This window comes from Podarcis gaigeae, assembly GCF_964106915.1.
Source record: "Podarcis gaigeae genome assembly, chromosome: 4".
NCBI lineage: Eukaryota > Metazoa > Chordata > Lepidosauria > Squamata > Lacertidae > Podarcis > Podarcis gaigeae.
This window is the reverse complement of record NC_139677.1, coordinates 6,200,083-6,216,902: the sequence shown is the minus strand read 5'-3', so window position 1 is coordinate 6,216,902 and position 16,820 is coordinate 6,200,083. Positions and strand designations below refer to the sequence as shown.

The 16,820-nt window shown below is 40.7% G+C and overlaps 2 protein-coding genes across 9 annotated transcripts in view; both read left to right on the top strand.

Moving 5' to 3' along the window:
- Nucleotides 1–16,820, top strand: part of LOC310842696 (uncharacterized protein) — a 1,538,459-nt gene that overhangs the window by 826,164 nt on the left and 695,475 nt on the right. The window lies entirely within an intron of this gene.
- PCDH9 (protocadherin 9) overlaps nucleotides 1–16,820 on the top strand; it is a 754,509-nt gene that overhangs the window by 655,086 nt on the left and 82,603 nt on the right. The window lies entirely within an intron of this gene.

Sequence of the window (16,820 nt, the reverse complement as noted above, 5' to 3'; positions counted from 1 at the left end):
CCACTCCCAGCTCAACCAAAGATAGGTTGACATAACTTGCTCATCCTGGCTTAGCAGAGACCGCTATAAATTCAGCCCCGCAGCTGAACAGCCTATGGATCTGGTGTAACTTTACACAGGCTTAATTTGCACTGACTTGCTTTATGCTAGCTGCTTGTGCATGGGGCACACACGAAAAACAATGAGAAATATCTCCTTCAAGCTGAAATGTGTTTACTCTGGACAGATTGGTGGTCAAGGTATTTGAAATGGATCTTTGCAATGGATGACTGCTTTGAAACAAAGTCATATTGGAACTCATGCTTCATAATATCTTTTCTGTCTCCACAAATAGGACTTCCTGTGTGCCTCTTTCTTTCTTAAATAACTTCATATCCCTCACAACAATGCTATTGCCAAACATTTATTTCCCCTTTGGCTAAAATACTAGATAGGCGTCTTTAAATTTACTTCAATTTACGGTTCCTCTGGAACGGCTTCATCCATGCTATATATAAACCTGTACACATAAATGAGCCCTGGTCATAGATGGAGTTTCTAAGCTGCTTTTTTGTTGTTGCTCTTTTTTACTGTCAGTGGTTTTAACCTGTCATCTTAACTCATTCTCCTTAATCTCTGGACAAATGCAGGTGCAGTCAATATTACAGTGTCTGCTCCAGCCGGTTATGAAAAAAGCAATGGCTTTAAGTTAGGCTTTTATAGTTCCAAAACTGCACGAAATTATGCTCTCCCCCCCCCCTCCAGTTTTTATAACATCCCACCCCCTGCATCCCCGCTCTCTGCCAACAACATCTGTATTTCTGGTTATCCCATCTGGTATCAATAAGCCAGTGAATAGAAAATTGCAGACTAGGTGATTTGAAGGAACCCTCCATGGCTCAACAAATTTTCTCATGAGATTTCTGGGATCAGGAGAAACTTATACTGTTCAAATGAACAATTTACTAGGCACTTTCTTACAAAGTCTGGGCCTATAAGAGATTTTCCTAATATGTCTTCCCATAAACAATTTATAAGGCAGTTCCCTCAATTAAGTACATAAATTCTTAAGTTACTGGAGTGGCTGAAATAGATCAAGGGTTTATCTTATAGCCACATGCTGTAAGGGCCATTCTATATATTGTCCTGGAATTAGCTATACAATCTGTTCTAGGAGGGGTTGCACTGCCCCACAGAAACAGGGGACTCAGAACATGGGAGGGGGGGTTATATGTGTTATAACACTGTGACACCGTCTTTCACCAATGTGCTTTCCCGCTTTGAGGTTTACAATGTGTTTTCTTGAAACACTGTGTCTAGCTCCTCTAGCCAGGGTTGTCCAGCTTAAGCTGGTCTGCCACCTATGGCAGAATACCCTGGCCTCAGTTGTCCATGCTGTAGTGACCTCCTGCTTTTCGGCATTCCCCCCAAATAAACCTCCCCCTATTTTCTAAATTTTGAGGCCGCAAAATAGGGGTCGTCTTGTACATGGCGGCGTCCTATAGATGGAAAATTGCAGTAATAATGGCTGAGCAGGACTCCTGATTGGGGACAGGCTTCCAAGAGCATTGACTTCAACATGCTTGGAATCTCCCTCCAGACCTTCAGATATGGAGGGCATGGCTCTGTTTTCCTGTCACCGTCTTAATGCATTCATGGCAGACACCCGATGAAGGCTGTTCACATCGTGTAGATTCCAGAAAGAACTTAGCAAAATTAAACTCCAAAAGGATTTTTATTTCAACATTGTTTTCTTGCTACAGCATCTAAGCACTGAATTTCAAAGAGATTTCCCTCAGCTTCTATATATTTCAGAATAACATCAGCTATTTTTCTCTTAAGGCCCTATCTTGAACCAGTCAACATTAATGATAATTTTGCCAGTGACATAATGGGTTCAAAGCTGGATCCTTCGTTTTCATGCTCTAATGTGATTATAATTGTGGCACTTTCATCCTTCTTCACTGCTTTCCTTTGCAGCATTAAATGTAATTTGTTAATTATGTAGCTTTTAAAAATTACAAGGCAACTCTGGAATTTGTTTCCTGTGAAGCTTCCTCTCTTTTATTTCTGTTAAAAAGATGGAATGATGAGCATCAGTTTATATTAGACTTCTTCCCAGAATTAGGCCTCTTCAACATTTACAAAAACAACAAAAAAAGGAAACCAGTGACCTCTTAGATATAAGGGGAAATGTGCAGGGAGTATATTTTGGTATTTGATCAGTAGGCTGTTGTGGACAGGTCCTCTAATTCCTGCTGCTTTTGTCAGGTGGAACTACTGATATTTGTATGGCCTGTTGACTTTTTCTTATCTATCCTGTTTTATTAATATACTGTAAAATATACAGTGGACCCTCGAGTTACGTACTCTGGATATGTAACTTTCAGGTTGCGAACACAGCAAACCTGGAAGTGTATGCAGAAGTGCTCTATCGCGCATGCGCAGAAGCGGTGCCTCCAGTTACGGACTTTTCAGGTTAAGTAGGGACCCCCGGAATAATTAAATTTGTATCCGGAGGGTCCACTGTATTGTTAATTTAAAGATATAAAAGCCCACAACATATTTGCCCAACCAATAGTCTGCTATACAGCCAGTTCGCTTTTTTTTTTTTGTGTGTCACCTTCTCATCCCTGGGAAATTTGAGGCCAGTAACACTGGTAGCCTCCCATGTACTAGAGAAAAGTCGTTCACTCAGGTAGGAGATCCTGGTTTTTGAGATAGAATTCCTCCAGGCCATTGTTCAAGACAAGATTGTTTGCTGGAGAACTTTTCATCTCAGCTCTAGATTTTGTTGCCTTCTTCCTTTAGAAAACAATGGTGAGCATTTTTCTAAAACGTTTTATGTTATTTATGTTGTTAAAATTATTTTTGTTTGTCTTCATAAAGCGACTTGATAACTTAAATAACTTTGAGAAGATTACGTTGTAGTTATTTATTTGCTCTTTAGCGTTAACCTACAATGGCCCCTCCTTTAGTGCTGCTTGATCTCTTTCGCCATGAAATGTAGGCTCTGGGACTGAATTTAGCTCCTTTGCATCAGTAATGGGGCATACAGTGGTACCTTGGTTTACGAACTTAATCTGTTGCGGAAGTCTGTTCTTAAAGCAAAGTGTTCTTAAACCAAGGCGTGCTTTCCCATAGCAGCGGGGGACTCAATTTACAAATGGAACACACTCAAAAGGAAGCGGAACATGTTCTGCTTCCAAGGCAAAGTTCACAAACCAAAACACCTACTTCTGGGTTTACAGCGTTCATAATCCAAGTTGTTCATAAAGTAAGCTGTTCTTAAACCAAGGTACCACTGTATATAATTTTAAACCAATGCACTTTTTGTGGTACCATGATCAATCTGTGGTAAGAACTGCCAGGATGAGCAGCTTAGGATGCAATGGATACCTGGCTCAGCCAGGCCTTAGGTCCCCAGCCCCAGCTCAGCTGAAGGTATCTTGGTGTAACTTGCTCATCTTGGCTTAGCCCTGGGCTCAACCGACGTGAGACAAGCCTGGGTGAGCTGTGGCCTAAGAAGTTGGTGTGGTAGGAGCATGACCTGGCAACCCAGCATAAGAACACTATCTTAAAGGCCTATTTTTCCTCTGTCAGGCTCAGGCATTCTAATCCAGAATGCGGCAGCTAGACTGGTGACTGGGAGCAGCCGCCGAGACCATATAACACCGGTCTTGAAAGACCTACATTGGCTCCCAGTATGTTTCCGAGCACAATTCAAAGTGTTGGTGCTGACCTTTAAAGCCCTAAACGGCCTCGGTCCAGTATATCTGAAGGAGCGTCTCCTCCCCCCATCGTTCTGCCCGGACACTGAGGTCCAGCTCCGAGGGCCTTCTGGCAGTTCCCTTGCTGCGAGAAGCCAAGTTACAGGGAACCAGGCAGAGGGCCTTCTCGGTAGTGGCGCCCGCCCTGTGGAACACCCTCCCACCAGATGTCAAAGTGATAAACATCTACCTGACATTCAGAAGACATCTGAAGGCAGCCCTGTTCAGGGAAGTTTTTAATATGTGACATTTTAGTGTATCTTTCATCTTTGTTGGAAGCCACCCAGAGTGGCTGGGGAAACCCAACCAGATGGGTGGGGTACAAATATTATTATTATTATTATTATTATTATTATTATTATTATTATTATTGGGTTTGGATCCGGTGTAACTTTATGCCGGTGTAACTTACATCAACGTGCTTTACTCCCACTCCTTGTGCATAGGACAAGAGTTTATTTTCCACACCCTTTGTGTGGAAAACAAATTTTGTGGTGTCATCGGAAACGGCTCAGCTGGAGAAATATCAACATGGAGGACTGGTGTTAGAGAGCTCCATGAATGAATTTTAGAGCTATCCATTAAGTATCTCCCTCTTTCTAACAAAACCAAGCCGGATAGTATTTTAATATCCCCTTGTGGTCTACACACTAACTTCCAGACACTGCCAACATTGCCAGAACATTTATTTATGCAGTATTAGCTGTGTAAATGATGAGGCCAGTAAGAATGAGAACTGATACTTGTCTGAGATGAACCGAACAGAAGCCACAAACTCAATTTCTGTATGCCTGTAAACATCCATTGGATCATTATGACTTTTGATTGCTAATGAATTGGCTTTGAAAAGTTTAATACTGCATTACAGATGCACAAACTCTTTTCAACCTTTAGAGATTTTTCCTATTTCTGCGTTAATGCCGCACTAAAGATTTTCTGTTCTGTTCTGTTCTTTTAATTTCCAAGGAATCTGTCTTCAGATGAAGCCAGTGCCATTATTCCCCCCACCATAGAATCATAGAATTGTAGACTTAGAAGAGACCACAAGGGTCATCTAGTCCAACCCCCTGCAATGCAGGAATATTTTGCCCTATGTGGGGTTCTAACCCACGACCCTGAGATTAAGAGTCTCATGTTCTACTAACTGACCTATCCAAGCAATCAATGCAAGAAGTCCTCCCCTCCAGTCCCCCCCCCATACCTCTAGTCAGTGAATGGACATCATGCAAGAGTCATTATATAGTGCTGTCCTTGGGGCTGGGAAAAAAAAATGACTACTGTTCCATCCTCTTCCTTTTTTGTTTGCCCATTGTAATGGTTCTAGGGGTTGCTCGTGCGTAAATCGTCGCCACACCTGGCTGGGCTACCTGGGTGAACCCTTTCTGTCTGGTTACAGATAGGTAGCCGTGTTGGTCTGCCATAGTCAAAACAAAAAAAAATCCTTCCAGTATCACCTTAAAGACCAACTAAGTTAGTTCTTGGTATGAGATTTCGTGTGCATGCACACTTCTTCAGATTTCTGTCTGGACAGCCACTCACCCGTGGCTGTCTCAATCGCTGGCAGAATTCGTCAGTGGGCGTTTCTTGAACTTCTTCCAGCAAAGAAGTTCTTTGACGCCAAGTCTCCTCCTACTCTCCCTGCGCGGAAGTCTTCTGTGCAGGGAGGGTGTGGGCAGTGGAGGACCCGTGCTCTCCCCGCTGGTCTCCGGCGAGGAGTCCTGGAGCCCCCTCACTGATTCCCCCTTCTGCCCCCCTTCTCCACTGGTGCTACGCTGATTTCCTTCCCCAGCAGATGGGCTGCCTCTCTCCCTACTGGGACCCTCTCCGGCATCCCTCTGGAGCCTTCCCTCCACCTCTGGCTCCGATGGCAGTTCCCTGACACCCATATAATACCTATAGCACTTCTCCATGTACGCAGGATTTTGCTGATTTCTGCTAACTGTTTTGTGATATGTCTAATGCTGGTCTGGAGAGTCTTCCAAACCTCAGGAGCAGTGGTTGGGATGCACAAGTAGGGTGAGATGAACCCGTAGAATTAAGTTAGCAGTTTGCAGCATTGAAGCATCTTAGTGAATTGGGAGTCCTAATATTCCAACCTCAGATGGCAGGCCTTTGGTTACATAAAGCACCATTTTGCATCTAGCCTCAGATATAAGGGATACCAAATGTGAAATTGTCAAAAGTGAGACGGATAGCAATGACTTCTCCACAGAGTATGGTGAACGATATTATTCCCTGAAGTTCACCTCTGTGTCTTTTGAGGAGAGAAGAAAAAGACCCTGCAGTTCTACTGGAGACTGTGGAAATTCTGGGAATGACTTTGTCATGTGAAACTCCATTTTCCTCTGACAGTTTTCTTAAGATGTGGCTTCTATATCTATTTAAAGGGTGAGGAAAACCTCCATATTTAGACTGGGACTTGATAAGGGTTTCAGTGGGTTTGGGGTAAGATAATTTGGGAGGATGAGATTCACAGCTGAGTTTGAAGACCTGTTGCATAATAAATTCAAGATTAAAGTGCAGAAGTGTATATTTTAAGATTATTTATTTTGGTTATTTTAAAATTTATTAATTACAAATGTAAGTTGTCTTCAGATAGGGTTGCGCATCGAGGTCCCCAAGACACCCCCCCCCCAAAGAAAAACACAATTGACTCTTAATTAAGGTTTTTGGCATAATTTTGGCCACAACTTTAGTCAAATTACAGCAATGTGAGTGGTTGCTCTCTATCACAAACACCCAAATGTATTGGGTTGTCTCTGATGTGCAGGGACAGAACACCTGTCTTTTCACTTTATAATATCTTTTTTTCCTTCCAAAAAGCAGAAATCAGTTGTACAGCAGCCATCAGGGAGGACAATATCCACACTGCTACTCCAGCTCACGAAGAGCTGATTATTAGGCATCCGGCTTTTCTGAAGCAATAATGTATGGCTTGTATTGGGGGACTGTGTGCTTGCCTTCCATTTACACATGCAATTCCTCATCAAGCTCTGTATATGAAAGCCTGTGCACTTATAGCCATTAGACACCATTATGATGTTTCAATTATTAATAATTCCTTTCTTTCTGAATCTCACCAATCTCCACAATGCGATTGCAAAATGAGAGCACAGTGACGCAAAGGACAACTGAAGACCTGGAATTGACTGCATGCCTTCAGGTTTTAGCAATACCATTTTCTCAGTTTTTATTATTCTTTTCTGCCAGCTGATTCATTGCACAAAAGCTGGAAAAGTGGCCATTACTGATTCTCATGAACCACCTGGGGAAATATGAATAACAACAAATGGAAGAAAATGTGCAACTTGGTTCGAAAACTGGATTGAGTTTAGCCAACTGTTTGGCTCCTGTTTTGGATTGGTCCCCAAAAGTCTATTAACTCCCTTTTAAAATTTATGTTTGTTTCCTGAATTACAAAGAAATCCAGGATCCCAATATCTGGGCTGTAGCCACCATCTTTTTGTTTTGTTTTGTTTTGTTTCTCCTCTAGGGAAGCAAAAGAAGAACTGTAGAGATTGCTTCTTGTTAATACATCACCATATTTGAAATACAGCCTGTCTCAGTGAAATGTCTTTTATATAATTATTTACAGCTGCTTTCTTTTTTGTGAGCATAATTTGTATTCTAAACAGGCAGCAGCCAACACTTGAATTTGCCATTAAAATAAGGATTAAGTGCTGATTTGGCATGCGCATCATATGTTGGCCACCGCTATGCTTGAGAACCAGCTGGGCACTGCAATGAAGCTCTCTTAATGGATGTTTCTGATAATTTTTTTCTTTCTAAAGAAAATAAAAAGCACTTGAGATGTTGACAGCACAAATTTGCGAAAATAGTTCCTGCTGCTGTTGAATCACCTGTTGGCTGTAGCATCAGAGTTGCCACTTAAATTTTACCTAAAAGCAACATTCGAAGTGAATTTGGGAGGAGGTTTGTCTTAGGTGTACCATAGGGGCAGCCAAGCAGCATTTGATAAGACTAATTCTGGGCACACTAATGATGGTGAAGACAGTACCTGTACTTCGCATCTCTAAAAGTTATTGGTGCTGTTGGGTTTTAATTCAAGGCTAGAGAAATATTTCCATCCTGCAGTTCTCAGTCAGCATGCCACAAACCCCACCTCCACACATCAACCCAGCTATCGTCTTCGCACTCACCAGCAAATTAATAAGCAGAGCCTCCCGAGCTATAGGAAGCCAGTGGAAGTTGCACTGGGGTAAATTATGCTCCTATTCCAAACTGCGTTCATTAGCAGGGCTACCGCCAACTGAGCCCGCAAGCCTGCCAGAGGGAAAACAGGCCTTTAAAATAGAGTTGCTACATCATGTGACCAAACTGAATGTAGTTTTGAATAGGGGTAAGTCTGATCCCCTTTCTATCCCCACTACTCCCCTAGAGAACATTGTTTTGGGACTTAACCTGGCCTTGGCTGAGCTAGTATGGAAGAGTCACACACTGTGTGTGTGTCTGACTGAGCTGGGATAAGGGCTTTGGCCAGCATAGCCCAAAATGAGCACAGGTTCAGCTGGCAACCCCCCCTACTACAAACCTCCCTTGTGCTGGTAGATCTAATAGGTTTGCCAGTAGGTTTTGGGCTGAGTGGGTGAGTAGGTAGGATGAGATTTGAGGTCCTATCTGGGTGAGATCCAGATTGAAACCAAATTTGGAGCAGATCTGAAATATGTGGTCCTATTTTCCCATTCTTTGGAAAATTGCTTGGCTAATTTCTGAGGCAATCTGATTCAATCTCAGGAGTTGCTGTTTACTGCTTCTAATTAATATTTATTTTACTGTGCACTGAAGCAAAGCAACATCTCTGGATCCATACCAATGGCAAGTGGGCTATGTCAGAGATCCCGGGGCAGAGATCACCCAGAAATAAGCACTAGGAGAAGGAAATTAATCTGTCTTTATGAACAGATTTCTGTATCAAGAGCATACTTTAACCTTTGCCCATTTGACCCCATTAGGATGTTGTTGGGCTGTATTTTCTAGTTTGTTCTGAATCCCAAAATCTCGAACCATCAAATTTTCTTGTATGTTTTCCCCTAATTGCAAAAATGAATATGAGGCTATAAGACGTTTGTAGCAACAAGCAAACTTATTCACTGAAACTTGGATATATCCTAGAGATGTATGGAGATTCCTTCCAGTAGCACCTTAAAGACCAACTAAGTTGTTCTAGGTATGAGCTTTCGTGTGCATGCACACGAAAGCTCATACCTAGAACAACTTAGTTGGTCTTTAAGGTGCTACTGGAAGGAATTTTTGTATTTTGTTTTGACTATGGCAGACCAACACGGCTACCTATCTGTAACTGGATGTATGGAGATGTTTCTCCTGTGTCAGGAAACTTTGTTAGTTTTCTAGAAATCCTTTTGGCTTCCTTCAAAATCCCCTAGATGTTTTGCCTGAGGAGGAATCTCCCAAGTTCATATTGAGTTTTTCCTAAGGTGAAATATTTGTGGCAAGCTCTAATTTGTATGACTCTGAGACTCTTGACTGGCTCTTTCATCTTCCTGTTTGTATGTGTTCAGCTTTGAGTGATGGTGTGTGAGAACACATTTTAGAAAAGAGTACCTTCTTGAACTTGGTCTCATTAGATCTGTTACTTGAGATCAAAGGAGACAAGGAAGGTGGCTACTGAGTGAGCAAGGTTATCTAGGACTGGTATTTCACTTCCCTAATCAACCTGAGATTGTCAGGACAGATGTAAGAGCTCTGGGTGGGGAGTATGATAGCTTTCAGAAGGCAAATGATTTTGTATTAAGAGAGTGTGTGTAATTATTACCACAGAAAGATCTATTTGCTTTATTGTAGCTGTTTCTCAGCTGTGGTCCATATGAAATCCTTTGGCAAAAATCCCCTAATTTACAAATATTCATAGCTTAGGAAAAGGAAAGAAAGAAAGAAAGAAAGAAAGAAAGAAAGAAAGAAAGAAGAGAAAAAGTTAGTTGTCCTGATTGATTAGAAGGGGGAAACTCTAATTTCTCTCCTGGTGGACACTTTCCGGCTGAAAGCTGTCTCTTTGTGTGCCTCTTAGTTACAGTATGTAAAAGCCAGCCCTACAAGTCATAATTAGAAGTGCAGGACAATTCTAATGATGTCTTACAACTGATGAAATCTGCTTTTCCACCTGATTACCATGGAAACCACCGTTAGCCAACTGAATTCATTCTGATCAAAATGAATTATTATTAATCTTTCCAGGCAAGGGTGCTTGGGGATTTGGACTGCTTTTGTTAACGTTTCTGCTAAGCAACCAAAAGGTTCAGGAAGGGTAAATATGAATTCTTAATGTGGTAATGAGTGAGTATGGGTGAGTCTCTCTGGGACCCAACTAGTTATCGTCAAATCAGATACTAGTAATTTGCAGGAGCATTATGCACTATATCTGGAAGCAAGATAAATAGCAGAAACTTTGGAGTTTGACATTATAATACTGTCCAGATCAAGGTTTGTCTGTTCTATTGCTGGAACCCGCACTGGGGCCTTTTGGTGAAGGTTGGGTAAGAAATCTCTCTGCCCATTTAGGTGGCATTGGATACTATAGTGCAACAGGGATTAAATAATGCAGACCTAAAAAATAATCATAACAGAGGTAGATTATGAATTCCCATGGTAGCTGTACTAGATATTCAGAATCATACTAATAAGCAGATTATTGTCTTCCCTGTAGTGAAAAGTGGACCTCAGTTTATAAAACTTTGCTCAAAGAATGCAACATTAACATCTTCCACTTTGAAATGATCTTAGATTTAGATTTTACATAGTATATTCATGTGAAGGACTGGTGAGTTTTCGTGGTTCAGTGGTAAGGGACAGGCGAAAATCCCAGTTTAAGTCCCTGACACTTCTAGTGATGGGAAAGACTTTTTCTAGAGACCCTGCAGAAACACGTCCAGTCAGAGGAAACAATGTTTTATTCTCATCCACCCTTCTGTAGAGTCTTCTCGTAGAACCCACTGACTCAGTGAGGGCCACCTCGCTGCGCCTTTCTCCAGCCCTTACCACAAATAGGGAAATTCATTACATGATGTCTTCACTCCTGTAGCGAATCCTACAGGACAGTGATACAAAATTCTATCTGTGTTGTTTGGTGTGCAATTATGACACAGTCATACATGCAAGTCAGCACTTGGAAGTCATTAATATGCACATGCGAGCAAACCTCTGTTTTGCAAATTTGGTGGGCCATCTTAACGATAGCAAGACCTAAATAGAGAGCCAAATAGTTTCTGGAGAAAAATTATGCAGATCAAACAAGTACATATTCAGTGACTACTAGAACATGGGTTTGTCATGTTAAGAAGCATCATGTGATTAAAAAGGCTATGAAGCTGTGTTTCAGCCCCTGGTGACCCATTAGTATGGATCTTTGCAGTGAGGAAGCATATGTTCTCTATGTAGGCTTCCCCAGAATTCGGAAACCTACAGACATAACAGGCCTCTAAGTCTCAGTCATCTATGTGTCATAGGGAGTGCTGCCAGAGAGCCCTACAGCCTTTTGATGACTAACATGCTCAGGGGACTTCTAGCCTCTCGGTTTCTATAATATGAAATGTGCTACGAGGCAGAACTTAGTCGCAAAGGAGTATAGGATTGTGTCTGGTGCTATCAATTTTCTTCCGTCGGATTATTTTTTATTTATTTGTTTTCCCTTGGAAGACGCCACTCTGGATCAGTCAGAATTCTAATATTGGCTATCACTGAAAGGTTAATTCAGTCATGTATTTAATTTAGAACGAGAGCTTTGTGTTTTTTGGGGGGGGAGCATTCTTCGTTATGGCGAAGCCTCTAATTTTTCAGAAATGATTTAAAGGATGAGAACATGTATACCAAATTTGGATCTGCCTTTTGTTTTGATGAATTTCACAATCAGCTAATATGTGATGAAAGGTATTTGACTACATATGGCCTAAGAGCATTAATATCCTTGTTGAAATGGGGGAGGGACCCCACTGATCACTTGAAGGATGCAAATAAGCCTTTAAACGTTTTAGCCTATTATTGGCTTTCACATGGTATTAGTAAGAGGGGAGTTGGCTAATATGATAAAAAGGCAATTAATGTAATTCAAAAGCATGTAATATGATAAGACCTTTGTACTGCATTGCCAGCTTTGATAAAAGCCAGTGGCAAAATCTTATTCAATCACTTTCTGAGTGTCTGTACTTGTGATGGGGACCACTTGGAATGAGTCATACCAGGTTTATGTTTTCTGCTGTGGTTCAGGGTCCTAAAGTCTCCTAAACATAGTAAGTAAATTTATTTTATTTATTGGGAACATTTAAGCCCAATCAATCCATGCTATAAAGATTAGTTTGTGAAAAAATGATGTCCTTTTGCATACCATATTGCCAGCTAATATTTTGTTTGACAGTTCAGTATCTTGCAAGAAGAATTCTGTTACAAAATGGTTTCACTGGAAACTTTTGGGTGGGCTGCATTCGATGGGGCAGATAGTAAGATGTACAGACCTGGCCTTTTGTGAAGAAGTCATGTTGGTATTTTCCTTCCATATAAACTCATACAACTGGGCACTTCAGCATTAGTTCAAATTGTTTTGTAATATGTGTTCTTCATTTGTTAGGTCAGATTTAAACACGACTGACCTCATAATAGCTTGAAATCTATGTATGTGTGTTGTAGCTTCCTGCATTAACAAGAATCCAGCCGATATGTAGAACGTTGAACTGTTTGGTGTGGTTTTTTTCTCATTCTAGGGAAAAAATATTTCTATATGCAAAGGGAGAGAGACAGGCTATGGGATACAAAGGCTGTTAATATACAAGTATTTTGTGACCAATTTATTAATTCCAGGTCAGGACATTTTGTTCTGAATTATTCTTCTATTGTTCATTTTTCTTGGCAGAAAACTCTGGTATAAAGAATAGATGAACTGCTGCCCATCCATAAGGCACTCAATAACTTTTTTTACTACTTAAAATATGATATAGAGTGTTATATTGCAGATGGAACTCTCTGATAATTAGAATGTCAATGATACCATCATACTTAACATAAGGAACATGGGGAGAAGTTAATTTGAGAGGAATCTTTTTGTCTAGCTCTCACAGCGACTCTTAGTCCGTAAATCTATTGATGCCTGATTACTCTGCAGTTCCTGGAAGACAGATAAATTATATCTATCTGCTAATTTCATAAGAACATACTGTGCTAATGTGCCTATAAATGTCAAAAAAAAAGAAAGTAAAGTAAAAGATATTCAAAGTAAACTCCCAAACTTTCCCCAAACATTTTCTACCTTGCATTTCTAGGTTAATACCATGTAATTGATAAATCACCACCGCCATTATTATCACCCTGGTGTTTTTTTAAGTAGTTGCCATAATTTATGCCTTTACAAGCCACCATGCAAACATTTAGCATTGATTTTAATTGAGATTACTATTCTCAATTATCATTGTCATTATTACTGTATATATTTCCTCCAAGGAGCTCAGAGTGGTATATATGGTTTTCTCCCTCCACATTTCTCACAGCTCGAGGTGAGATGAGCTTCATATCTGAGTCTAGATTTTCACCCTGGCTATCAGTGTTCAGGTTCAACTTTCTAACCACTATATTATATTGTGTTTCTTATTATTGGCTGGTTCCAACATGCATATTCTGCAAGATCATGGATGTGTTTGTGTTGTCTCATGTTGGATGGTGTAAAATCTGGGCATGGTTGAAGTGTGGGAGAACTTGGGGCACTTGTGTAGCACCATCACATTTGAAGTTGCATGGAGAGTCAGTGCTACTTTTGAGACCAAACATCAACATGGAGAGAATCATTGTTGGGCCTCTCATGTACACCACAACCATCTCTATGATATAAATTCATTTATTCAGTGCCAATTTGCATTGAGTAAATTAAAATGAATTAATTCTGATTAACTTTGGTGAAAGCAAGATCAAAATAGGATCTTGTTTGGTGTGCATTAGACATAACAGCAGAGTGACCTTTACTACTGAACAATGACATTTCATTATTTAAATAAAGTACTCAGTTTGCTGTTTCCTAATAATATCACAAGGGAAAATCTGCAAGTGATAGCTTCTTTAAATTCCAATTCAGTAACTCATAGCAAATTCAAAATAAGTTGCTCAATTAATTACCATTTATTTATTTATTTAAAGAATGCTGAATCAGTTCATGAAACATAAGTGACCCCACACTTAAGTAAAAGGCTACTTTGCATGAACAAACTGCGTTCCACCTGCAGAAGCAGGGTTCCTCACAGTTGATATGAAAACAGAAGCATGGATTGACATAGTTTCCACCAAAATGTCACCTACAGTGAAATTCAAGTTTATTCTGGACACTCTTCAGATGAAGCAACTTAGGAATTGTAAGGGGAGCCAAAAGACTTTCAAGAAGAACAGGCACAGTCCTAATTTCACATTCATATTCAAGCCCATTGTAGTTAGATATAACTAGTTCTCTGCAAGTGCCTTCTGCTATGATTATGGCTGTTTCAGGATCATTGTATTCAAACTCTTATGTTTAGTTAGATAAATAGGCTTGGTGTTGTGGACTCTTGACAGTGTCAGTTGCCTGTTTGCTTGCATTATTCCAGATACCTCCTTTCCTGTGTTCCCTGATCAGCATTGTCAAAGCTGAAAAAACCAACCATCTGTTAGATGGAGAAATCATCACATTCAGCAGCTGCTCCCAAGGACCTGTGGGTTGGGGCAAACTAATTAGTTTATGGTGGAATAAAATATATTTTGCTATACCAAAAGCAAATGCCTATTACACAAAGCGTTCTTCTGCAAAGTTTCCCAAGTTTGAAGAAACTACATGAAATTTTGTATCTCAATTCCAGGAAAAGTTGCTTTTCATGTATCACCAGATTGCAAAAACTAGGTATGTCATGAATCATAGAATTGTAGATATGGAAGGAACCCCAAACCTCATCTAGTCCAACCCACTGCAATGCAGGAATCTCAACTCAAGTATCTATGACAGATGGCCATTCAACCTCTGCTTCAAAACCTCTAAGGAAGGAGAGTCTATAACCTTCTGAGGGGAGTCCATTCCACTGAGAAACCGCTCTTACTACCAGAAAGTTTTTTTCTGATGTTTTGTCACAATCACCTTGCTTGTAACTTGGATCCATTGGTTTGGCTCCTACCCTCTGGAACAAGAGACAACAAGCTTGCTCCAACTTCCATGTCACAGTGCTTTAGATATTTGAAGATGGCTATGAACTGGTAGCTGCAGCAAACCCCTACTACTGGATATTTATAGGCAACCCTGTTTTGCACGCGTTCAAAGCATGCACAACTGTGAACATGCAGGCCATTTTCAGACCCAGAAGAAGGTGGGAGAGGCTTATGTGTGCTCCACCAACACAAGTGATGACCAGGAATGCAACCTCCTTGCAAATCAGACATTGCCTGTATATCGGTATATTCATCAATCTATATTGTGCCATCTCACATTGACCCAGTATGTTCCACATGCAACTGTAACATGAGTTTATTGTATACCTAAAAATATATTGCAAGAAGTGCCCCCCGAAGCAAAAAAGTAAAGTCAGTAAAGAAATACAACATACTTGGATATATACATAATTATGCATAGGACATGACTGCATTTCTCCTTCAAACTCATTAACAGCAACCCAGAGAACAGTGGCAAAACAGTTGGGTATGCTCAGAGTTCAAGCAGTATAAATGGTGAAGAGAAAATTTAAAAGAGAATTGCTGTCCACGGTAGTGAGCAGCTGTCCAGACTTGACACAAGGCAGCAAAATTATATCACTCAAAAACTAACTGGATATCACATGTACAATTAAATAATATTTCAGGTTTACAGATTCTTTTTAATGAAGATTTAACACTACAGAAGTTGTGCCTTCTGTTTTCTCCCTCACAAATATTAACTTCATAGACATTATACCTTGTTTTGCAGCTGTTAGGCAGGTGTCTTCTCTTAATTCAATGAAAGTCTTGGATAGTTTTAGTCATGCACCAGTGTTGTAAAGATTGGAGCTAAATACTAATTAATAGCCTGATGTCAGTTCACTGGCTCCAAGTTAGTCAGATATCACAGTGAAAGAGCTCATACTTTTAAACTCAGGTTATTGTTGATGAGGTTAAATAATCTAGGACAGCTCATTTTCTACTCTTATTGACTATTTTTTATCAGAGTTATAGCTCGGCTCTATCAGCTAATGGTAATCACTGGAGATACACATAGCCCTGTCCAGTGAAATAACTGCTATTTCATGACAATAATTACATGTATTACCCACCTTTCACCAGCAGGTCCCAGGGTGGGCTTCAGCAATGCAAAATTCAGTATTACAAACAGCTAAAGCAAATTGCAATCACGGGACTATCTAGCAGGGATACGTTATATTTTCCTTTCCTCTACTACGCCAACCCAGCACTAGATAAACTAGTCCAACAAGAATGCACCATTGGTGCCCCTTGCACTTTAAAGCACAGTGGGACTGCAACTTACGCAGATTTTACTTATGTGATCACAGCTTTACACAGATCACCAATAAACAAACAAACAAATAAAAAGGGGGTGGGAGGGCCTTGCTTATGTGGCTCTGGAGGCTCTCACAATATTTTGCAGGAGCCTCCAGAGGCCTTGTGTGACCACCCCAGAGCCCTGGAACAAGACGGAGGGTTGAAAAGCTCTTTCTGCAAAGGGTTTCCCTGTTGTATAGATTATTTTTAAGCCCTCTGCCTTGCTCACCTGGCTGTGAGAGGCTCCTGCAAGATACTGGACTGCCCCAGTCACACGAGATCATGGACGGTGTGGGTGCTTCTAGGGGTCATTCTAACCTTGTGCAATTTTGCCTTTGCATTCAACCTCCAGTAACATAACCCCCACATAAGTTGTGGTCCTACTGCGTAGCATAAGGCACAGGACAAGCAGAAAGCTCCACGGACATGTGCTTTCCAGGCATGGAGGAAGCTGAAGTGTGGACAAGCCCAAAATGCCTGGCAACTTAAGCCCCATGTAAAACTTTGTATATGTAGACAAAACCTGCTCACTTCCCCTGGCAAGGAATTGCCACAATACAGTGGTACCTTGGT